The sequence below is a fragment of the Gracilinanus agilis genome, chromosome 2 (genome assembly GCF_016433145.1).
Source record: "Gracilinanus agilis isolate LMUSP501 chromosome 2, AgileGrace, whole genome shotgun sequence".
In the NCBI taxonomy this organism is placed as follows: Eukaryota; Metazoa; Chordata; class Mammalia; order Didelphimorphia; family Didelphidae; genus Gracilinanus; species Gracilinanus agilis.
This window is the reverse complement of record NC_058131.1, coordinates 681,101,250-681,127,090: the sequence shown is the minus strand read 5'-3', so window position 1 is coordinate 681,127,090 and position 25,841 is coordinate 681,101,250.

Below are 25,841 nucleotides of genomic sequence, written 5' to 3'. Positions count from 1 at the left end.
CAAGTTTAGAAGGTGCTTCCGGTATTGCAGCCTGCGGACAGTGCAGAGAAATGCAAGATCCACTTCTTTTCAGGTGAGGTAGCTAGTTTTTTCCCCCAGAGGCATCACCCTATGTTGAGTGTATGGATGGAGCGATGACTCCTGAATGATTGAGAGAATTCTGAGTATTATCTTATGTTAAATATGCACATCAATATTTATTGTATTGTATTTTATCTCCTGAGAAAGGGAATCTATTAAGAGGCTACTAAGGAGAAGGACTTCAAGTGCCAAGTGCAAAATTGAGATATTTAAAAAAACTTCAGATATTTAGGGGAAGTTGCATCTCCCTGCCACACCACCCATGTCTCCCCTTAACCTCTAGTGCAGTGGTTCCCAAACTTTTTTGGCCTACCACCCCCTTTTCAGAAAAAATATTACTTAGCCCCCTGGAAATTAATTTTTTAAATTTTAATAGTAATTAATAGGAAAGATAAATGCACCTGTGGCCATCACCGCACTTCTGGATCACTGCAGCACCCACCAGGGGGTGGTGGCACCCACTTTGGGAATCACTGCTAGTGCTTCCAACACTAGAGACTTCTCAGAGTGGACTTTCCCTTGGTAAGACTGTTCTCGCTCCTGGCTTGTGCTGAGATTTTTCTTTTGCCCTAGCTGAAGGCTATCAATTACCCTTGTGTAGGTAACCTGTAAAACTAACTGGAATTTTTTTGTTTGTTTATTGTTTACTTTAACAAAGACATGTACTGTCAACTTGTGTTGATCCTTTGTGTATTTGGTAGGAGGTAATTTACCTAGCAAGTGTAAGCTGAGGATTATTATTTTTCTTTGAAAGTGATCAGGGTAAATGTATTTTATTTTGATCCTATTGGTTCCTTGAACTTGAATTCTATCTATTTAAGATAAAATAGAGAGAAATCATTCTAGCCCAATGTGTCTCTTGACTGTAGGCTGGAGAGAGGAGATAGGACCTTGGAGGAGAGATCACCCTAGTGGTCTTGAATCCTGTCTGCCTGTCCTTTCCCTCACTAGGCTGTTGGCAGTGCCTGTAAGAATATTCATTCTCCTGCTTCCTCAAAAGCAAAGCTACAGCCTCCTTTGGAAAAGAGTGTGTCAGATTCCAGATATTCATGCCACATTTGAACCACTTTTTTTAAAAAAAAGGTTTTCCTTCCACCTGAGAACTAGTTCTAAGGGGAAAAAAAGCAGTAAGGGCTAGGCAATTGGGGTTAAGTGACTTGCCCAGGACCACACAGCTAGGAAGTGTCTGAGGACAGGACTTCTCATCTCCAGGGTTGGCTCGTTATCTACTGAGTCATCTGGCTTCCCAAAAGAGTTGTGCTTATATATTTACACAAAATACACACACACACACACACACACACACACACACACATACATACACACACAACATAATGTTTAAATTCATTCTATATTATTTACCTTTTCTCCCCATTTTCTTAATTCTAGACAATCCACAAAATAATAAATAAAATCCTCATTTGTAGTGTTTGCCAGTTTCTGAGGTATAGATGTTCCTGCTGAAAGAATCAAACAATCTCTTCTCTGAGCTGGCTCCAGTCCACCCTTAGTAGGACTTTGAAATTGGTAAAGTGATTTAGTATGTCTTAAAATCTTCATTTATGGGGCAGCTGGGTAGCTTAGTGGAGTGAGAGTCAGGCCTAGAGACAGGAGGTCCTAGGTTCAAACCTGGCCTCAGCCACTTCCCAGCTGTGTGACCCTGGGCAAGTCACTTGACCCCCATTGCCCACCCTTACCAATCTTCCACCTATGAGACAATACACCAAAGTACAAGGGTTTAAAAAAAAATCTTCATTTATTACACAGATGAGGACACTGAGGCCAGGGAGTCTAAATGATTTATCCAAGTTTATACAGATAGTAAAATCAGAGATGGGATTTGAATCTAGGTCCTCAGATTCCAGAGCCATCTCTCTTCCTGAAAACTTATTAACCTCATTTTATAAATCAATAATTTGAGAATGAAATAAGTGAAATGACTTATCCAGCTAGTAAAGGGTTGAATAAGAGATTCAATTGAGTTTTTTCTGCCTCCAAATCCAATACTCTATTTACCTTGTCAAGCTGCTATTCAACTTAATATCTATTGATCAAGAATTTGTTACATGAAGAAGTTGCCAGATGACTCATATTCAGAAGTTTACTTGTCCTGTAGAGACTTCTTTTTCTATGGACCAAATGATGTTGATGTTTTTTTCTGCTTTGTTTCACAACTATAGCACAAATAAAGGCTTTTACTGATTTGTACACTAAATTTAAACAGTGGGTCTTCACTCCACAATTCTCTCCTCTTGGTGTGTATATTGAAAATATAAAAAATAATCTTCCATAAAATCCCACTCCTAGTGTAAGTAATATGTGTCTCGTTTCACATCATGATGAACAGGGAAATATGTATTATATGACAATATGTGTACAACCTATATCATATTACTTTTCTTCCTGGGGGAGGGGAGAAAGTTGGCATGGAGGGAGAAAAAAGGATGAGAGATTTTTGGACACAGCTAATGTGAAAATGTTTTTCTCTTGGATAAGCACATTTCTTACATATTTATAACAAATCACATGTATTTTATTATTTCTATGTTACATATATAAAAATAAATACTTCCTAAAAATTATATTCTAATACCTCACTTCAGCACAGGGATCGTTCTGGTCCTGGTTTTGTTTTTTAAGTCATAGACTTAAAAACTAGACCTAAAAACATAGACTCAGGGGCCAATCATAGGACCACAGAAGTAGAGATGAAATGAACCCCAGAGGCCATTTATTCTGAAGCTCTCATTTAATATGTAACTCAAATTTCCTATCCCCTGGGTGTGTAGAAACCCAGATCATATACAGATGAGGTTACTGAAACCCCATGAAGGTAAATGACACATCCAAAGTCAAAGAAGCAGTAAGGATGAGAGGCAAGATTTGAACCTAGATTCTTTGACTGGAGTCAGTGGTTTTCTTTTCCCATGGCATCATGCTATTTTCTTCTTTTGAGCCTCACAATAACCACAAGTGTTATCTCTGTTTTATGGATTAGGAAATTGAAAGTCGGAAAGTTTGTGTTTTGCCAAAGGCCACCTGCCCAGTAAGCATCAGAGGGAGGTTTCAAATTGTGTCTTCTTGATCCCAGGCCCAGCATTCCATTTCCCAACACCTTCCTGATGTTTTGCCTTCTCCTCTCTCTGCCCAAAGGAGTGATCTCACATCCCATGGCCTGTCTCCTTTTTTGGTTTGTAAGTAAATGGTGAGGAATTGCTTGCCAAGTCATAAATGTTGCACTTGGTCTTAGTTTTGACTATGCCAAGGAAGCAGGCGACAAGTTCACCCCCAGTCTCATTGCCTTTGGTCACAAAATCACAGAATTATGGGCCGAATCTTTTTTTCAGTCTAATTAATTAACTAATTAATTAATTAAGAATATTTTTCCATGGTTACATGATTCATGTTCTTTCCCTCTCCTCCTCCCACCCCTTCCTCCTGTAGCCAATGAGCAATTCCACTGGATTTTACATGTGTCATTGATTAAGGCCTATTTCCATATTATTGATATTTGCACTGGGGTGCTTGTTTAAAGTCTACATTTCCAATCATATCCTATGGACTGAATCTTTAACAGCTACCTTTGGTCAGTCCCAACTTAACCAATAATTGCTAGTGTAGTTTTGCTGTTGATGAATTGTGGTCAGTGATACCTCTAATAAATGGCCTCGGCTGGGGTCAAATTCAGTTTAAAGAATCAAATTATTATTAAGGATTTTGAAAATATCCACTCAATGGAATCTTTTTCATGAATCTATCTAGGCAAAGAACTCATGATCCCCTTAGTGATCACCCTGATGTTGCAGTTATCTTTCTCCACCATACTTCAGAGGGTCCAATCCTTGGCCCCAAGGGGGCTGTATGAGAATCCCTTTTAGCAGTGATGGTGAACCTTTTAGAGACCAAGTGCCCAAATGCAACCCTCACTCTGCATGTGAGCCCCCCACCTTACCCCAGAGAGGGGAGGGCAGAAATGCTCCCACTGGGCTGCTGGGCAGAGGAGCAAGTGATGGGAGAAATGTCCTGAGGTGCTCATGGAGAGGGGGAGGGAAGCAGCCCCCCCATGCCCATAGGTTCACCAACATGGCTTTAGAGCCTGTGATAGAACCTACAAGAGTGTGGATCCACCAGTATGGCCTTCAAGGGCTTCCAGCCACATAGATGCATACATTAGTAGGTATTGGTATAATAATAGCACCTCTCCCACAGGGTTGTTGTGAAAATCAAAAGAGAGCAGTCATTTATTAAACATTTTTAAAGTGCCTTCTATATAAGCACCAGTTATAGAAAAAGAGGCAAAAGACAGTTCCCATCCTCAAGGAGCTCACAATCTAGTGGGAGAGATAGAGGTACAAAATATTTCACACAACTTAAAATACTATATAAATGTTAGTTTTCTTATTATTAAAGATTGGGAGATTCTCAACAACAGGACTCAGCATCCTGATGGAGGCAGGGTGCTATAGAAGGAAGAAGGCTGCATTTGGAGGCAGAGAACCTGAGTTTGAGAGGTTGGCTCTTCTCCCCTACCTGTGAAACCTTGGACAAGTCATTTATTCTTCTGGGTTCTCAAAGTGATCTCTCTCTCTCTCTCTCTCTCTCTCTCTCTCTCTCTCTCTCTCTCTCTCTCTCTCTCTCTCTCTCCCTAGAAACATGAGGGAAAGCATATGATGGTAACTCTGAATATCTGCTGACATATTACCCCAGAATCTTACGTCATGGACATGTGCTTGACTCAGAGGAAGGCAGTAATAATGAATACTGAAAATTACATAGAACTTCCAGGTTTGAGGGCACTTTACCCACAGTCTTATTTGATCCTTACAATGACCCAAAGAGGTAATACATAATGCAAAGATATAACATGGATAGTAGGACACCCGTCTTACAGATGAGGAAACCAAGGACCAGAGAGGACTAAATGACTAATCACACAGTGTCAGAGGTGGGATTGGCACTCAAGACTCTTCTGACTTTCCATTGTTTACCATGGTGTGTGTGTGTGTGTGTGTGTGTGTGTGTGTGTGTGTGTGTGTATGAGAAAGACAGAGACAGAGACAAAGGAGGAGGAGGAGGAGGAAAAGGAGGAAAAGGAGGAGGAGAAGAAGGAGGAAGACACCTGGGGAAGGGGAGAAGAAGGTTCATAGATAATAGTGTATTTAGAGTCAAGAAGACATGTTCATATCCCATCTCTGACTCTTCACTGGTCTCATAACTCTGAGCAAGCCAAATGTTCTCCATATTTAGGTGGTGATACTGAGCCTAAATCTGACCTCATATATTTACTACCTATATGACCTTGGCCAAGTCACTTACACTTTGCTTGCTTCAGTTTTCCTAACTCTAAAATGGAGATCATAATAAGACAACTTACAGGAATTTTGTGACCATCAAATGAAATAACATGTAAAGCACTTGTTTAATATATACTTGTTCCCTCCCCCTTTCCCCTCTCTGTGCCTCAGCTTACTCATATGAAAAGTGTTTTCTATTTAATGACCTCTAAAGTCACTTCCAGCTTTAAATCTATGATCCTTTGATCTATAAACCTCTAATTTATCTGCACCTCAATGTCCTTATCTAAGAAAATGGGAGCAATAATCATCTATGATAAAAAAAATCTTACAGGGTCACTGTGAGCCTGAAGTGAAATGTTTTATTCAAGTGTTTTAGAAACTAAAAAATAAACTGATTTAAATTTCAGCTAATATTTTTGTCTCTGAGTTTCCCTTTTGCTGTGATATTGGACAGCCATGCTCTATATCGAAATGTCTGAATGGTCCTATGTAGTGAGAGCTTTAATAAACTGTGACTTGTTCATCTCTGATTAGAAACCACATCTGAGACCATGTCTAGATCTTCTTCTGGACCAACAGAGATTCCAGTGTCCTTTAGGACTGTCTCTGATACAGGAGATAAGCACAGGGTACAAATAAATGAAATAGAGAATATAGCCCTGGAGTATTAGCTTTGATTAATCCCTTTAAATATTATCAGTTAAGAAGGGAGAAATGTTTTCCATATGGTAAGGCTCGGTCATTTTCCATGACAGCCATTTAACAAATGCTCCAAGGTCAGCTTCCTGGGCAGAGGCACCCTATTTAACAAATAAAGAGTAATAATGACCGTAATCTGTATTTCATTAAATGTGATGGATATATAGACCAAAATATACATAAAACACACTCGGTAATTACACTGAAACTTGCTCGTTTGGAACTCGATACTAAATTTCAGTCTGCGTTAGTCAGGCAAAAATCTTATGCTATTATATGATTTTGTCCCCAAGATCCTTGATATTTGATATAGGCAACTTTGCCCCTGCAGCCCAGAGCAACCTTCACTTGTGGCGGTAACAGGATAATCCAATTTACCTGTGGGCCACATCTACCTGTGCCCCAGAGCTCTGCTTTCTTTCAATTATGAGAGCTGGGCGCTTTCTTCCCTCCCAAGTATGGCTAATTTGGTTTTAGACAACTTCTGGTATGTATATAATAAGGAGTGCTATGTAAACACCATGGCCACAAATAACTGAGTTCCCAACTTATCATTTCAGGGAAAGAACTGAGCTAATGGAAAGAATCTAAGTATAGATTGAGTTGAAACAAATCTCATTGCTCCCAGTGATTCTGGATTTTGTATTAGTGCCACTGGGAGTCTGTATTTTTTTTTAAAATTCTCCTTTTCTCCTTTATTTTCCTTCATAATTGAGTGACCATCACCACTGAAGAGGCTGTAATGAGGGCTGGATATGGCCTCAGAAGAACAGGGTTCAAATCTTCACTATGCCTCTTACTACCAGTGAGAACTTGTGCCAGATCATTTCATTTCCCTAAAATTCCAAGGAGTCTTTGCCTTTCAAGACAGCCTATTCCATTAATTATTTGGAAGTTGGCTTTTTTTTTTATTCTGACATCAAGTTTAAATTTTCCTCTTTGAAACTTCTACGTGGTGTAAAAATTAAAATGAATATGTAATAATAACTTTAAATATTATGTTTTTATAAGATTTATTAATAATCACTAGGAAAGAATAAATAGGGGAGACATAATGCCATCTTCACAGTGGTTCTCCCTGCCAGGGTCAATCAGAACAAGTCTAATCTCTCTTTCTCATGACAGATCTTCAAATAAATGAAGCTGACTATACTATGCCCCCAAGTATTCTCTAGGCTAAACATTTCCAGTTCCTTTAGTCTATGTCCTTGTGGCATGATACTGGGGCCTTCAACATCCTGGTAACACTATATATAGATATCAATTCCAGTTCTAAAATGTAATGGCCAAAGTGGGACACAAGGTTTTAGACACTGTGTGGTAAGGGAAAATCCCAAAGGGGACATCAGCCACTGGTTCTGGACACAAGGCCTCTCTAAATACAACTCATCAATGCATTTAATTTTTGGCTGCCATATTGAATGGTTGACTTCTATAACACTTAAAACCTACCAAACCTCACAGATTTCTTATCTACAAATTGCTGTCTAGCCAATCCTCCCTCCCTTACTCTCTACTTGTCTGACTTATTTTGTAGGACCTTGTCAAGATTTTCATAGAACTTTTCTACTTCTCATTTTCTTGATTGGCATATAATTGAACATCTCCTAATAATTGCTTTACTTACCTTTTCATTGGTTGTAAGCTAGCCCTATCCATTTTTAATACTGGTAATTGGGTTTTCTCCTTTCCTTTTTTTAAATTTAAATTTTATTTTAAAAAATATTTTCCATGTTTACATGATTCATTTTCTTTCCCTCTACTCTTCTCTCCTCACCTCCCAGAGCTGATAAGCAATTCCACTGGGTTGTATAAATGTTATCACTTTTTTATTATAGAATTGAAACTCCAAATCATATGTCCGTATAAACAAGTGATAAGTCATAAGTCATAAGCTCCTTTCCTTTTTATCAAATTAATCAATATTTATCTATTTTATTTTTTTTATAATACCAACTTCTTGTCTTATAGTTCAAAGGTTTTCTTTCTTTCAATTATTCCTCATTTTCTTTAACAGATTTTGGATTTTAAGATGCAAATATTTTCATGGTGATCTTTGGTTTATTCTCATCATGAGCACTACAGAGTAATATGATGATGATAAACATTATTATCATAATAATTATAATTGTACAAAATATGAATATATTATAAATAAATATCTATTACTTTGCTGTATACAATATAGATATTAAACAAATAAAATTTTATATAATTATTTAAAAACAAATGTAACATAAATAAATAATAAAATTACAGAGCAACTTGAGATTTTCAAGGCACTTAATGAGTATTAGCTCATTCTATCCTCACAAAAACCACTGGAGTGAGATACTATTATTATCCCCAATTTGTAGATGAAGAAACTGAGTCAGAAGTTCAGTGGCTTGCCAGTGTCGCTAAACTACTATGAATCTGAGGTTTAATTTGAACTAAGGTCTTCCTGATTCCAGGGCTAAAACTCTGCCTATTATGCCAATTAGCTTGATTCAGATAATAAACATGGTCTACCTTTAAGGCAAAATTCAGACACTTTTCACCCTGACAGAAGTGGGCAGAGCTCATGCTTTCCTGGAATGACTTTCAGATCACTATTTCGTCTTCATTTTCTTATGTGAAAGATATAGTGAAGGTTAGGACATTCCCATGCTTGCCTGGGAAACTAAGTGCCATTCACTATGGAAACAAATGCCACAAACCTTTAATAACAACATGTTCTAAGTGAGTCTCTGTGCATTAATTGCTGTGGAAACACCAGCAAGTGAAAGATCATAGTCTCTGGCCTTTAGGAGCTTATATTCTCCTTTAAGAGAAAATGTCCTGTTCAGAGATAATTATACCAGAAAGAGTATGAGGAGAGAAAGGGGGAACTTAAAGAAAAGTACATAGTGCTAGTTATGGATTAATAATTATTTTAGAGGGGGGTGGTACAAATTTAAAGGAATAGAAATTAGCCTCCATTTCCCACAGTCATAAAAAGGTTTTAGACATTGGTTAATGTTTGAATTAGCTCACCTCTGAGGTCCCTTCAAAGTCTTATAATTTTCTTGTTGCTAGATAGAAAAATCAATTCATAAATTTTATTGCATTTTGTATAGTGGCTAGAAGGTACAATGGATAGAAAACTAAGCCTGGACTTCATATCTGGCCTCAGATACCTTCTAACTGTGTGACCATGGACAAGTTATCTAACCCTGCTTGCCTCAGTTTCCTCATCTGTAAAAAATGAGTTGGAAAAATAAATGGCAAACTAGTCTCTTTGTCAAGAAAACACCAAATGGGGTCATGAAGGCATGACTGAAATGACTGAACAACAACATAGTTTAGAATCAAGGGATGCCACCAAAATAACACCACCACAAAGTTATAAGTGACCTTTCTGGTGTCTGATATATTATGAAAGGCAATTAGTATGGCATCTCTGGGGAATTGTATGAATGGGAAGAGACACATGCAAGAAAAAGTAGATGGTCATCCTGAATGCTAGTTTGGTATTGAAAGAACTGAAAAAGATCTTTAGAACATCAGGTAGGTACTCTATAGAAGATTTAAGTGTGTAATTAGAAAAAAATCTTGAACCCTTGGACTCTTATCTCCCAGAATTCTTTCTTCATTCCAAAATTCCTTTTCTCTTTTTTTTTATGTGCCTCTTTATGTTATTGTTTATATAGTTCTGTAACTCTTCCCTCTTGCTCTCTTTTCCGCGTGCGCAGCTGGGTCTTTTTACTCTAGCTTTTTATGTTAGTTATTATTAATAAAGCTTATTAAATATAATACTTACAATATTGAATACCAATTTTAATTCTCACATTAGGAAATACATGAACCACAATCATAAAGTAATGAAACATGTGTATCATGGAGTTGTGATTGGTACGGAAGGAAGATGTATCAGATTTAGGAGAGTATCTATGAACTTTTTTTTTCAACCAGAGTTCAGAGGAATCATTCCAACCTTCCTTGTTCTACAGACCCTTTGAATGGCAGCCAGATAATTTATCATTTCAAAATACTCAGACCCTCTCATTTCTCCTGTGGCTTTTCCCTTCAAATTGAAACCCAAGTATAAAGAGTTCAAGGCATATCAATACGCCAGGGCATTTCAATGCAGAACAAACCCAGACAAATTCAAACAAAGATTAAGAAGGCTTAAATATATCTAATCAGTTTAGAATAGCAATGACTCAGACAAAGTAGTTTAAACAACAGTTACCCTTCAATAATGCAGACAAGTGTGGATTTTTAATTATAAAACACTAATGAAAACAAATGGAAGACTGAATGGAAGAGAAATAAGTGATCCTTCAGTATGAAAGCTGTAATTTTCACTTCACTGATGATGTTTAGGCTGGGACAAGTTAGCATGGAATAAAGTACAGAACACCAAAGTAGAAGTCATTTATTGTTATTCAGTCATTTTTCACTTCCACTCTTTGTGGCCCCATTTGGGATTTTCGGGTGAAAGATAGTGAAAGATACTGGAGCTTTTTGCCATTTATTTCTCCAGCTCATTTTATAGATGAGGAAACTGAGGTAAATAAGGTTAAATGACTTTCCCAGGCTCTCACAGAGAGTAAGTGTCTAAAGGCAAAATTGAACTCACAAGGATGAATCTTCTTAACTCCAGGTCTAGCTCTCTATCCACTGTACCACCTAGCTGCCTTAACACTAGATTAGAATTAATGGGATTTTAAATTCAGAGCTAGAAAAGGACCTTAAGGTCCATCTAGTCCAACTCCCTTGGTTTACAAGTAAGGAAACTGAAGCTTAAGGAGGTTATAACTTATGGGCATAAGGATATAGTAAGTAGCAGAGTCAGGATTCAAACTCAAGTCCCATGGCTCCAAATATAGTGACTTTTTTTTTCTACCCTACCATATTACCTATCTCAGATCCACCTCTCTGGGCTGATGTCCTTTGCAACATTTCTCTCAGATAATTCCCCAATAGTAATGTTTTACAGCCTGCTCATAACCACCATTCATTTCTCTGTTATCCCTGGGTAATCCTTAATTGCATCTATTTAGTAATTACATTACTACTGCTTTCACAGTCATTCAACATCTTCAGGAGAAGATTTCTATTAACAAAAAGGATTTTTTGAGGGGAAGTAGAATGGATGTGGAGAACCTTAAGAGTTAAATGGGTTCCATAAATTTGAATTCTCCAGAAACATGACTCAATGGATTTCCCTCTTCCTTATTTCTATGAAGGAGAGGTAAGTAAACAAGTCCTAAAGTCTTTCTTTATTGTGAGTCTGACTTTTTTATTTTATATTTTTATTTATATTTTATTTATATTTTTTTAAAAATTATTTACTTAATTTTAGTTATATATTTATTTTAAAATTTATTTTATTTTATTTTAATTATATTTATTAAATTTTATTATTAATTTTTATATGGTTTGAAGATAAGTGCACTGGTTTTGGAGTTAATGGAGGTTGTTGTTGTTGTTCAATAATTCCAGACATCTCCAACTCTCTGTGATTCCATTTGAGATTTTCTTGGCAAAGATACTAGAGTGGTTTGTCATTTCCTTCTCCAAATCATTTCATAGATGAGGAAACTCGGGCAAATGACTACTAAATGAATTACATAGAGTAACACAGCTGGGAAGTGTCTGAGGCCAGATTTAGATTGAAGAAGTGGCACCTTCCTGACTCCAGACCCTGTGGTCCCCATTTTGCTGCCCCTTGGAGTCAATACACCTGAATTCAAACACTGGCTGTGCCCCTTCCTAAGTATGTGACCTTAGGCAAGGCTCTGGCTCCAGTTTCCTCATTTGCAAAATTAAGCAGTTGGAGTAATTGAATCATAAGTTCCCTTCTAGGTTTATTTGGAGATAGTAAATGGCATAGTGGATAGACAACTGGGACCAGAGACAGAAAGTTCTGAATTCAAATCCAGCCTTAGATATGTACTAGTTATGTGACCTTGGGCAAATATTTAACCTCTTTCAGCCTCTATTTCCTCAACTGTGAAATGAAGATAATGACAACATTAATCTTCCAGGATTGTGGTGAGGATCACATTAAAGACTATATAAAGCTCCTAGCACAGTGCCTGGCATGTAGTAGGTGCTTAATAGATGCTTATTTTCTTCTCTTTACCTTCCCTTGTATCCTCCAAACCCATGAAGTTATTATAAACTCTCTGGATAGATATGAGAGGAGCAAAGAAAGGGAAATTTGAAAAACAAACAAACAAACAAAAAACAGATGCCAAAGTCTTCATGATTTAAAATCAAAGCTTAAATGAGAATTTTATTGTAAAATACAAAAAGCATAGTTCTGTTTTGGAAATGAAGAGTCATTATGAGGAGAAATAGATTCTTTTTCATAGTCTTTTGGGGCTCATGAAATGATATTGCATATAAGAGCACAGTGTAGTGAATAGAACATTGGCTAGAGAATCAGGAAGACTTAGGTTCAAATCCTGCCACAGGAACTAGCTGCATGATGCTGGACAACTCACTTCATCTCTTTTGCCTCAGTTTCCCCAACTGTAAAATATCATCTAAGATAGTGATTCTCAAAGTGGGCACCACTGCCCCCTGGTGGGTGCTGCAGCAATTCAGGGAGGCGGTGATGGCCACTGGTGCATTTATCTTTCCTATTAATTGCTATTAAAATTTTAAAAAATTAATTTCCAGGGTGCCAAGTAATATTTTTTCTGGAAAGGGGGCAGGTGGTAGGCCAAAAAAGTTTGGGAACCACTGTTCTAAGATACTTTCCATCATTAAATCTATGAATTTACAGATCCTAGAAGGATCCCATTCTAGTATTTCTTTCTCATATGTTATCAATCAAAGCTCCCTTGTTGGAATCTTTCCTCGTTCCAATACTTGCTATATCTGCAGACCAGGAAATGTCACCTACATTTACACCCTATGCCCATAAGTTTATGATCCCCTGAGCTAATGATGCTCGATAATGTTTTTTGACTTGTTATTATGTCCTGAGCTCCTAATTTGCAAACCACATCACTGACACTGGCCATCAGGACTAAAAAGCCAGGTACAAACCACTTTGGCTTGAGGCTCCCTTCTATAAATCTGGAGTTCGTTTTCTTCTCCAAAGTGTATTTTTTTCCTAAAGGTAAGATTTTGTAACTAATCCTATTGAGGGCCTCCCCAGTTGCAAGCCGGGGTAAGATTGAGTTACTCTCTCTCCCATTTGTGAGCGACTCAACTAGCTTTGATCTCTGATGACCTTTGGCCATTTGGGGGACTCAGAGATGGCACCGTGAGTTCCTTCTCTGCTTAGGGTCTCTGAACTCTGGGGCAGGGGATTAACATGCCATTAGATCTAAGACCGCCTCCTTCTTAATTCATAGGGGTACCATGTTGTCCAGATCATGAGGTTATGGGGGGAAAATCCCATCAATCAACTGAACAATTAATCAATAAGCATCCTTTAGATCACCTACTATGTGCCAAGCAGAAGCTATACTAGGTAGTGGGGAGATAGAGATAAAAATGACTCAGCCTCTGCCCTCAAGAAGCCCAATCCCATGGAGGAGAATGATACCTATACACATAGGTATATATAAGACATATACAGCATAAGAGCAAAAAAACAGTCCATGATTTTTTTTTTACTTTTTAAAGTTCAATCTAGGATGTGGTCTCCTACGAAGTGTCCTGATCTCTTATTTCAATTAAGCTCTTATTTCATTTAAGCTCTCATTTCAATTAAGCTCAAATTAATTACTTTAAAAAATAGCATGATGTCTCAGAGTTAGTTCTTTAGGAAAAAACTTGTGGACACTGACTATTTGCTTTTAATTCTGTGAACCTGATATACTGGGACACAGGCAGTGATTGTATCTTTTAAGATATATGAGTATTAGTCAGTCAGTCTTCATTCCTCTCCAGGTTTATCTCCATAGGACTTTCTTTCCTGTGCCATAGGACCTTCTTCATCTTGGGAGCTCACTCTACTCCTGGGCTACTTTTCTCTTTGGAAAGATCTTCCCTATAGCCTCTCTCTCTCTAGTTGGCCATTTACTCCCAGAACCTCCATTTCAAGGAGTAAGCCCAAGCCAACTATGTCTTCATTCTTCTCCACATCCTCCTTCTGACTCATCTCCATAGGACTTTGTCTACCATGTACTACTGGGTACCATCTTTTCTCCTCCTCCCCCTATTTTGCTTCTTTTTCACATTCTATCTTCTTCCATTAAAATGTAAGCTCCTCAGAGGCAGATATTGTCTTTCTTGATGTTTGTTTTTATATTCCTAGCACTTATCAAAAGCCTGGGACATAGTAAGTTTTTACTAAAGGCTTATTGACTTAACTTAGAAAGGATATCTTGGATGGACTAGATGACTTCTGAGGGCACATTCAATATGGAGACCCTATGGTTACTTAACTACCATTGGGCACCATTTCCTTATTTATAAAATGAGAAGAGGGGGTAGACTAAATGGCATCTACAAGAATTACATTATTTTATCTCCTGCACTTTTCCAGTGTTGTTTGCATTTTCCCATTCTTCTCCTTATGCCTTGAATGTCTTTTTAGTTCAGACTACTGAAATCTTCCTCATCTTTCATGGCCAAGCACAGATAGTCACCTCTCCCATAAAACCATTTTTGATGACCCCAACAAATAGTTATCTGCTCACTCATCATATTGCTTATATACTTTTCTCATACACATCACAATTTAATTTGCATTATTATTGTTCATGTACGTAGGAGGATACAGCCAAAGGCATAAAGTTGGAAAGGGTTAAAGAAATCATCTATCTAACCTGTTTATTTTATATACATTTTGTTTGATTGCAAATCCCATAAGGGTGATAGGTGAATGTTTTTTTTTTCTTCATACTACTCTCAGCACCCAGTATAATATATTGCAAGATTTGTTTTTTAAAAATACATTTTTGATGATATCCTTTTGTTTCTCAGCACCTACACTTTCTCCTATATCCTTCTGCCTCCTTCCAAAACTTTATACCTTTAATAAATGTTTGTTGACTCTGGAATGACAAAGGACAACCATGCTATGGTAGAAAGAGCATGGGATTTGGAAGTCTAAAATTTGGGTTCAAATCTTGCCTTTGCTAATTAATTCTCTAGACAGTCCTAAGTCATTCTCCCCTTCTAGATGTTATTTGAAAAAAATAAGAGGATTATATTACATGATTTTTCTAAGACCCTCTTGTTAAGGGGAAAAATTATTATGGTTGACTAAATGTTTAAAGGGGTGGTCATCAAGGAAGGGTTTCCAGCTCTGAGTCCCAGGATCTATCTTCTCATGCCACTGGACATACATTAGACTGAAATGTGCCTTGAATTATGGGAAGGATTTATAAAGGCAGAAAAGAGGGCCACTTTTAGTAGAAACAGGAGTAGTAAAATGGACATAGGCTAGGTGTCTAAGCAGAAATGTATTTGTTGCTCTTGGGAAATGATGAAAGGAAGTCTTAATGGGAAGGGCAGAGGGATTTAGTGGGAACATAATGTCCTATGAATTAGGTTGGGGCCAAATTGTGAAGGGCCTTGAATGCCAGACTAAAGAGTTTAGAATTTCTCTTCTATCATCAGATGAAAGGAAATTTGTTTAGGTTCAGTTTAGATGACCCTCACAACAAAGCCTAATGAGGCCAGACCACTAAGTGGAATTTCTAAGGGTAGCAGGTCACTGCTTTCCCACCCCACCTTCACCTTTGCTGCCCTTACAAGTCACAGGGCAAATTCCTTATTATCCTTTGGGGGTAGTTCAACTTGACTTGTCTTGCTTTAGTCCAGTGGCAACATAAAATCAAGATGGTTCAACATTGCCTTTCTTCTTCTACTACCATCTATGGAGATGTTTCTGCTATGTCTTTCTTTTAGAGGTCCCAAAGTTCTTCAAACTCTCATGTATATATTCAAGTTTCTCTTGGATTTTGTAAGCAACATATGTATATATTAACAGTGGCCTTCTGGAAATAATATCTTAACTCAAAGAGTAACTTAATGGTGGGAGTTTGAGGTGCCAGAACAGGCTGATGAAGGAGATAGTTTTGGACAGCGGGGACCTTCAAATTATTAGGAATAGTTGGCCACCCACTTCGCCAATACAGCTGGTTCATTTTATGTTCCCCAAGGGAGATCTACCTATAGTGGTTCTGAAATGGGCCAAGGCACACATCTTTCTTTTTAGTTCACTGGTACCCAGAGGCTACTGGGAAAATCTCTGCTGTATGCATTACTAATTCCTTTCTAAGCTCCAAGGAAGGAGCCAAGATATCTGCTGATGGTGACAGTGGGAGTTCTCAGCTCTAAGAGTGACTCCTTCTGAAGCACCCTGACCTCCTTTCTCACAAATGTGTCCTGACCTTTCCCTTATGTCCTGCTCCCTCTTCTTTGGGCCTCGCCAAAGACCAAGCCCCCAGAATGTTCTTCAAATCCTCAGGGTCCATCTCCATTAAATTCTGAATTCATCTCCATTATTCCCAACTACCTCCTTTCCTTTCAGCAATATTATATTTATGAGGCTTGAAGGAAGAAAAAAAATATCCAGATGAATTTAGCTCAGGGTAGTGAGCCAATGCTTGAAATTGTGAGCTCATATCTTTTTTCATGGCTTCAAGCATAAAGCTATAAGCAAAAAAATAAAAAACCCTTAATCTTTTGGTTAAAACTTCTCCTTTCTCAGGGGTTCTTAACCTGAAGTCTGCAGATTTGTTTTTAAAGAATATTTTGATAACTGCAGTTCAATATAATTGATTTCTTTTGTCATTCTCTGCATTTTTTCATGCATTAAAAAACTTCCTGGGCTTTACTAAACTACCAAAGGGGACCACAACACCCCAAATTTTAAGGACCCTTTTTATACAGCATTGTCCCATGCCCTATCATTCTATGTCACGTTTAAACTACCTCCCCTCCCATTTTCCATTTTTTCTGAGCCAGCATTATGTATGTCTCTGGATCTTGCAAATGCAATAATGACTTAGTCCAGATTTAAATTCACTCCATTTTGTCTGAATTGAATTTAGCTTTTATACCTCTTGTGGAGCCTTCATATAGAGAGCAAAAGAGATAACTATTCGCATCCCAGGTGCAGGCTATCTTTCTGCATGGATGTGGTCCCAGGTTTCCCAGTGACTGACTGGTACAATTTTCTTTGTCCTCTGTTGTTGAGATGTCTGATGCCCAAATTATGGGCTGATTATCTGAAGATGAAGAAGGTGACAAGACAGACAGAGAGAAGGGGAGAAAAATGGAACTGGACACGGTATAACCACATGCAAGTGAATGACAGTCTTTAGTCGACTTCTGTAACTAGATGATTGCCTTCTCCTGACATATTAGGAGAAAGGAGGATTTATGAGGAGACAACGGGTCTGTCTGCCTTCTGGGATGTGGACATAGAGGTGGGTGACTTCGGGTGGAGAGAGATCAAACTCTAACTTTGAGAGCAGATGAAACAATTTAGAGCAGATGGAAATGAAAAACTAGTATTGTGTTTTGTGTCATTAGTTATCTGATTTGATCATACAGAGAATGCATGGATGATCCCAGTCTGCATCTGGTTGAAACCCAGAACTGTGGGGCCATCTGTATCAGCTAGGGCTAATGGGTACATGATTTGAGTCAATAAAGAATCCTCTAATTGACTGCCGAGATGAAAGAACTGATAACTCAATGGGTGTCCAAAGTATATACTTTTCCTTTCCAGCCATTTTGTTGGCTGTGTCTTTGCTGGTAGCATCAGAGGATTCCATCTGGAGGTGCTGAAGGTTGTATTTCTTTACTCAAGTATCATGGTAAGCCACCAAGATGAGTACACACCATGTGAGTTACTCCTATAAGAAATAATAGACAGTCTCTACAATCCCAGGGGAAAAGAGCTGCCCTGCCCTCTCCCCCTTACTGGGCTCCCCTGATGCCACCAGGAAGAGAGAGGCAAAAGTATAGATTAATTCCTTGGCTATGTCTTAGCTAAGTGACCCTGAGCAAGTCATTTAACTTCTACAAGCCTCAGTTTATTCATCTGTAAAAAGAGGGAAGTGAACTCAATGTCCTCTACTATCCCTTCCAGGCATAAATCTATGAACTTATGGTGAATTATAAAAGATGATAATGCAGAATGTACTTTAAAGTGAGCTTGATTAAAACAGAAAAGTATGGAGGCAGCTAGCTGATTCAGTGGGAGGTCCTGAATTGAAATATAGCCTTTGACATTTCCTAGCTGGGTGATCCTGGGCAAGTCACTTATTCCCTATTGCCTAGATCTTACCATTCTTCTGCCTTGGAACCAATATACAGTACTGATTCAAAGAGAGGACCTAAGGTTTTTTAAAGGGGGTTGGGAGAAGCAAAGTAGGAATAAGAGCTAGGAAAATATACATGGAGAATTTGGCTTTAAGAAAAAAACAAAAATATCCTAGAGATTCTGGCAGAAATTTCATTCCACCCACACTTGACTGAGATAAACACCTGGGCATCCATTCCGATTCCCAAGTAAATTCCCACCCCACCCACTTCAGAAATGTAATTAGTTGACTCAAAAACCTTCAAACTGCCTTCACTCACTATGTCAATTGAACCCACACCAGGGAACAATTTGTAGTTGAAAGTCAATGCCCTGAGCCAAACACCCCACTGTCTTCATTTCCTATAAAATTTATAGTATAAATCAATGCAAAAGGGTCAACCCAAATGGACTGCATCCCTTTGAGACAAACGGAAATTCCTAAAGCACCGGTCTAATCATGCTCAAGAAGTTTCAGGAGCTCCCTATTGCCTCCAGGATAAAATACAAACTCCTCATCCTGGCACTTAAAGCCCTTCTCAGTCTTGTTCCTGACTATCTTTCCATGATGATTATATATTGCTCCACTCTGTGCACTCTACTTTGAGTCATACTGGCCTCCTTGCTGTTTCCTATTTACTATATTCCATCTCCTGTTCCTACACTTTCTACAGGCTGCCCCCCTCCCATGCCTAGAATTCTCTCTTCTCACCTCTGCCTCTTTCCCTAGATCCCACTAAAGCTCACCTGAAGTTCCACTTTCTACAGATATTTTCTCTTATTCCCCTGATTGCAAGCATCCCCCATCTCCACCCCTACCATTACTTCTTTTTTGGTACCTATTTTGTAGTTATTTGCTGATATAAATGGTTTCCCCCCCTGTAAACTGGAAGTTTTCGAGGGCAGGATGTGTTTTCATTTTTATCTGTGTATCCTCAGAACCTAGCACAGTGTCTGGTACAAAATAAATAGTTGCATGCTGAACCAAATTGAATAAAATCCCTTTTAGAGAGTAGTTAAGAAAGATTTCTAAGTCACCTTCACTCTCCAGAGTAGTGATTACCAACCTTTTAGAGGGGTAGGCGATGTGAAAAATATTCTGAGGGGGAGATGGGGAGAGGAACAACTCAGCCCCATGTCCCTCTGATGTCTAAGAATGGGCTCTGGTGAACTGCACACGTGCCCACAGAGGGCTCTGAGTGCCCCCTCTGGTATGCGTGCGATAGGTTCACCACCATTGCTCTAGCATATAAGGTCCTCAGGCATTCCCTGGTGACTTCAGTCTAGAACTGCAAACTATAGTAAAAAGCACTTCCCAACTGATATTTTAAATATATTACCTTTGCACACCTTGGCATATTCTGAGAGTGGATCCTTTCTTTAATCTTAATCTTTCCAAGAGGCTCTGTAATCCTTCCAAAAAGCTATTAATTCATAGTGGAGAAGTCAATTTGATAGTCCTTTGAACAGATTCCTCATAAGGTTCTTCTTACAGTCTCAAAGCTCTTTGCCAATAGTTATCATAGATGTCAAAGGGAATCATAGAATCATAGTAACTCAAAACTAAAATGTAACCCAGAGATTCAACTCATACCTGAAGCATGAATCACTGCTACATGTCATGTGCATGCCAGTCAGCAATGGTATGGAATGGTGATGGAATGCAGCCAAGAACATCCTTGGGTAATTACTAAGAAGAGCAACATAGAGAAGCACAGGTGAGCCGAGATTGGGCACAGGTGGGGGAAATTCAAGAATTATCATAAAGGGAATTTGAAACAGGTCCAAGACACTGAAGATACAATGATTAACAGGAACAGAATAAAGAGAAGAGTGATTAATAGAAGCTGAGTTTGAGTCCTAGCTCTGCCATTTATTGCTCGCATCTTGGGTAAATCAATTTATCTGAGAATCTTTTTCCTTATCTTTAAAATCAGGGGTTCACACCCTATGGAGTCTGAGATATTTCTAGAATTATGATGTGTTCAAGCTAGATTTATAGTTCCACTGCCTGCTGGCTACTTTTATATGGTTTTTTTCTTGTTAAGATATTCTGTATTTAAACATTCTCCCCAAAATGAACATTTCCAAACACACAAAACACACAAAAAAAAGAATACTCGACAGGATTGTGAATCTATTTCATGATGATTGTTTTTTAAAAGGAGCATGTAATAAATTCTAAATGTTACTTTCAAAATTGTCCTACTTACCTGGACTTCCTTCTGGACCTCCTTCTTTTCTTTTCTGTGCTTTTAAAAAATGTTGTAATGACTATCTTATTTCTGGCAACACTATTACTGAAATTCTTCCCTATTCCTGCCACTGAAAACCAAGATAAAGAGAAAAGAAAAAAACATCTTGTAAGCAGTTAGTCAAACAAAATGAATCCACCCATTGACCACATCCAGAAACATAAGTCTCTTTCTGTACCTTGTGTCCATCTCTCTAGCAGGAGATAGATAGAAAATTTCATCATTGGTTTTCTGGAGACATGATTGGTCATTGCATTGGTCAAACTGATGCTCCCATTTGGTGGGACTTTGGGAAAATGCTTTTCTGTTCATGTTTTTTTTGACATTAATGGCAATAACCACAACAAGAAAAAATCTGTAACTTTGGTCAGTCTAATTTATAAATCCTTTGGAGATTCAAAGAGCTAAGTCATTCCGAAACCCTAGACTGTGATGGGAAATCCATGGTTTCTATTCTTGCGGCTGGCATAAAAATGAGAAACAGGGAAATGCAATCTTCTTTTTTTAAACTGTAGGCTTGGAAGCCTTCTCCAAATGTGTACACAGGGGAGAAATAGTCAGCCATGGAATTAAAGATTGTAATTTATCCTGTCAGAGATCAAAAGAAAGAATTTCAGCCTTGATCACTCTGCATTGGAAAATGATAAGTCCAAGAGGATCCATTTCTAAGGAAGTTACCACAGTGACTGTGAAGATCCCCAAATTATCCAAATATGTTAAGTCATACATCAATACTGGGCAAAAGGCAAGGCTAGAGAAAACAAATCTGGGCTTCCACACAGCCTGAATGTTGGGAGAGAATTCATAAAATTTCTTGAGGCAAGTATTTATTTGACTTTTGCCATCAAGTTAGATTTTTACTTTGTTTATCTGAAGGTCAACTAGCCATTAAAATTTCTTCCCTACTGGGAACTCTTGTGATAACTGGCAGTTCATCTGAGAGGTTATTAAAAGCTTTGGATGGGTGTGTTCTTGCTCTAAGATGCCCTGAAGAGCAGAGTAGAGTTGGTTACAACAATGTCAGGGCAGTGGCAACAAAGCTGCCCTACTCTGGGGTTCCATGTGCTTTTTCTTTTTTCATACACCTTGACAAACTATGCTATGGTGAATTGGAATGAAGATGTGCTATATTTCCATCCTGGATAATCATGACATAATAATGAGCTTCCTGGGGGTATTTTTCTAGCAATGGCAATGGGTTTAAACTTCGCCAACCATCATCTTTTACTTTGCCATTTACAATGAAACTGCATTCTGTTTTATAGAATAAGAGAAACATGGATTCTTAGAATTAGGAGTTCAGAAGTCATCTAATCTAACCCATCCCTGAACAACAATTCCTTCTATAACATACCTGACAAGTGTTCATATACCTTTTGACTTATGTCTTCCTGGAGGGAGAATTCATTACTTCCTGAGTCAACCCATTCTGCCTTGGGACAATTCCAATATTATTAAGAAATATTTTGCTTATATCCAACTGAAATCTACATTTCTATAGCCTCCACCCATTATTCTAATTCTTCCCCAAAGTAGAACATGTATAATCCTGGTATCACAATGCTATGTGAAAGCCCTTAAAATTCTTGAAGATAATACACTCATCTTCTCTAAGTTTTTTTTTCTTTCTTTCTAAGGCTAAACTTCTCCCTTTCCTTCAACTAATTTTTCTATGGCACAGCCTCCAGGTTCTTCGTGATATTGAGGTTACTCTTCTCCTGGATGCTCTCTAGGAGTATAAAGCATACAGTCTGTGCCCAAAGAGCAGAATGAAGCAAATCAGGACCAAAAAAAAGAGTTCAACTCAGAACTGTGGCCCCATTAGCATCATTATCTAATGTCACCAAAAGCCATCACTTTAGAATAGTGTATTGTCATATATTACTCCAAAGATCTTATCTTTCTCTTAAAATGTCTAAAAGATGCCCCAGGATCTTGTGTTTTAAGTTAGAAATGATAGCTTTAAAAGGTTGTTCACAGCTCCATAGATAGTCTTTCTAAATAGCAAAGAAGTTCTTATAGTTCTAATTAATTCTTACAAGTGTCAATGGACATTTATAGAAACTATAGATTATCAATCACATTTCTTACAAGAGGCTAGAACATTTTTTCTTTCCACCAGAATTCTGAACAAACAATAAGCAATTTTGTTAGTGGTAAATATGCCATAATAAACTAAGAATAATAGAACAAAGGAGGCAGCTAGGTGGTGCAGTGGATAGAGTGTCTAGCTTAGAGTTAGGAAGAGCTGAGTTCAAATCTGACCAGCCTCAGATAGTTATTAATTGTGCGCACTTGGGAAAGTCATTTAACCTTCTGTGCCTCAGTGTCCTTTCCTATAAATGAATAGGAAAATGAAATGGCAAACCACTCCAGTATCTTTGCCAAGAATATCCCAAACTGGGTCTTTAACAGTAAGAGAGAACTGAAAGAAAACAAAAGAACAAAGCTTTTTTCACCTTAGCTTCTTTTGTTCCTGGCTTTAGATTTATTTATATGACCACAAATAAGCATTTTATGCTTTAAAGAGAGTTTCTTTTTTAAGTTATTAATGATTTTTAAAACATTTATTTATCTATTTTTTCAAACATTTATTAATATTCATTTTTAACATGGTTACATGATTCATGCTCTTCCTTTCCCCTTCACCCCCCACACTCCCCCCACCATGGCCGATGCACATTTCCACTAGTTTTGTCATGTGTCCTTGATCAAGACCAATTTCCAAATTGTTGGTAGTTGCATTGGTGTGGTAGTTTCGAGTCCACACCCTCAATCATGTCCACCCCGACCCATGAGTTCAAGCAGTTGTTTTTCTTATATGTTTCCTCTCCTGCAGTCCTTCCTCAGATTGTGGGTAGCATCTTTACCATAAATCCCTCAGAATTGTCCTGGGTTACCGTATTGCTGCTGGTACAGAGGTCCATTACATTCAATTTTACCATAGTATATCAGTCTCTGTGTACAGAGTTCTTCTGGCTCTGCTCCTTTCACTCTGCATCTGTTCCTGGAGGTCTCTCCAGTACGCCTGGAACTCCTCCAGTTTATTATTCCTTTTAGCACAATAGTATTCCATCACCCGCATATACCACAATTTGTTCAGCCATTCCCCAATTGAAGGACATCCCCTCATTTTCCAATTTGTTGCCACCACAAAAAGCGCAGCTATAAATATTTTTGTACAAGTCTGTTTATCTATGATCTCTTTGGGGTACAAACCCAGCAATGGTATGGCTGGATCAAAGGGCAGGCATTCTTTTATAGCCCTTTGAGCATGATTCCAAATTGCCAGCCAGAATGGCTGGATCAGTTCACAACTCCACCAGCAATGCATCAATGTCCCAATTTTGCCACATCCCCTCCAACATTCATTACTCTCCCCTTCTTTCATTTTAGCCAATCAAAAAAAAAAAAAAAAAAAAAAAAAAAAAAAAAAAAAAAAAAAAAAACACTTTCTCATGTGCTTATTGATACTTTTGATTTCTTTACCTGAAAATTGCCTATTCATGTCTCTTGCCCATTTATCAATTGGGGAATGGCTTGATTTTTTATACAATTGCTTTAACTCCTTGTATATTTGATTAATTAGACCCCTGTCAGAATTTTTCGTTATAAAGATTTTTTCCCAATTTGTTGTTTCCCTTCTGATTTTGACTACATTCTTTTTGTTTGTACAAAAGCTTTTTAGTTTAATATAATCAAAACCATTAAATTTACATTTCGTAATTTTCTCTAACTCTTGCTTGGCTTTAAAATCTTTCCTTTCCCAGAGATCTAATAAGTATACTATTCTGTGTTCACTTAACTTGTATATAGTTTCCCTCTTTATATTCAAGTCATTCACCCATTCTGAATTTATCTTGGTGTAGGGTGTGAAATGTTGATCTAGACATAATCTCTCCCATATTGTTTTCCAAATTTCCCAGCAGTTTTTGTCAAATAGTGGATTCATGTCCCAAAAGTTGGGCTCTTTGGGTTTATCATACACTGTCTTGCTGATGTCATTTACCCCAAGTCTATTCCACTGATCCTCCTCTCTATCTCTTAGCCAGTACCATATTGTTTTGATGACTGCTGCTTTATAGTATAGTTTAATATCTGGTACTGCTGGGCCCCCTTCCTTCACCTTTTTTTTCATTATTTCCCTTGATATTCTTGATCTTTTGTTATTCCAAATGAAATTTGTTATAGTTTTTTCTAATTCAGAAAAGAAGTTTTTTGGTAGCTTGATAGGTATGGCACTAAATAGGTAAATTAATTTGGGTAGAATTGTCATTTTTATTATGTTAGCTCGTCCTACCCATGAGCAATCAATGGCTTTCCAATTGTTTAGATCCAGTTTTATTTGTTTGGAAAGTGTTTTGTAGTTGTTTTCATATAATTGCTGTGTTTGTTTTGGTAGATAGATTCCTAAGTATTTTATATTGTCTAGGGTGATTTTAAATGGTGTTTCTCTTTCTACTTCTTGCTGCTCTAGTGTGTTGGAAATGAATAGAAATACTGATGATTTATGTGCATTTATTTTGTATCCTGCAACTTTGCTAAAGTTGTTGATTATTTCTACAAGCTTCTTAGTTGATTCTCTAGGAGTTTTTAAGTAGACCATCATATCATCTGCAAAGAGTGATAGCTTAGTCTCCTCCTTGCCTATTTTGATACCTTCAATTTCTTTTTCTTTTCTAATTGCAACTGCTAGTGTTTCTAGTACAATGTTAAATAATAGAGATGATAATGGGCATCCTTGTTTTACTCCTGATCTTATTGGGAAGGCTTCTAATTTATCCCCATTGCATATGATGTTTGTTGATGGTTTTAGGTATATACTGTTTATTATTTTTAGGAAAGGTCCTTCTATTCCTATACTTTTCAGTGTTTTCAATAGGAATGGATGCTGTATTTTGTCAAAGGCTTTTTCAGCGTCTATTGAGATAATCATGTGATTTTTGTTTGTTAGACTGTTGATATGGTCAATTATGTGCATGGTTTTCCTAATGTTGAACCAACCTTGCATTCCTGGTATAAATCCCACCTAATCATGGTGGATGATCTTCTTAATTACTTGCTGGAGTCTCTTTGCTAGTATTCTATTTAAGATTTTTGAATCTATGTTCATTAGGGAGATTGGTCTTTAGTTTTCTTTCTCTGTTTTTGATCTCCCTGGCTTTGGAATCAGTTCCATATTTGTGTCATAAATGGAATTTGGTAGGACTCCTTCTTTGCTTATCATATCAAATAATTTGTATAGTATTGGGATTA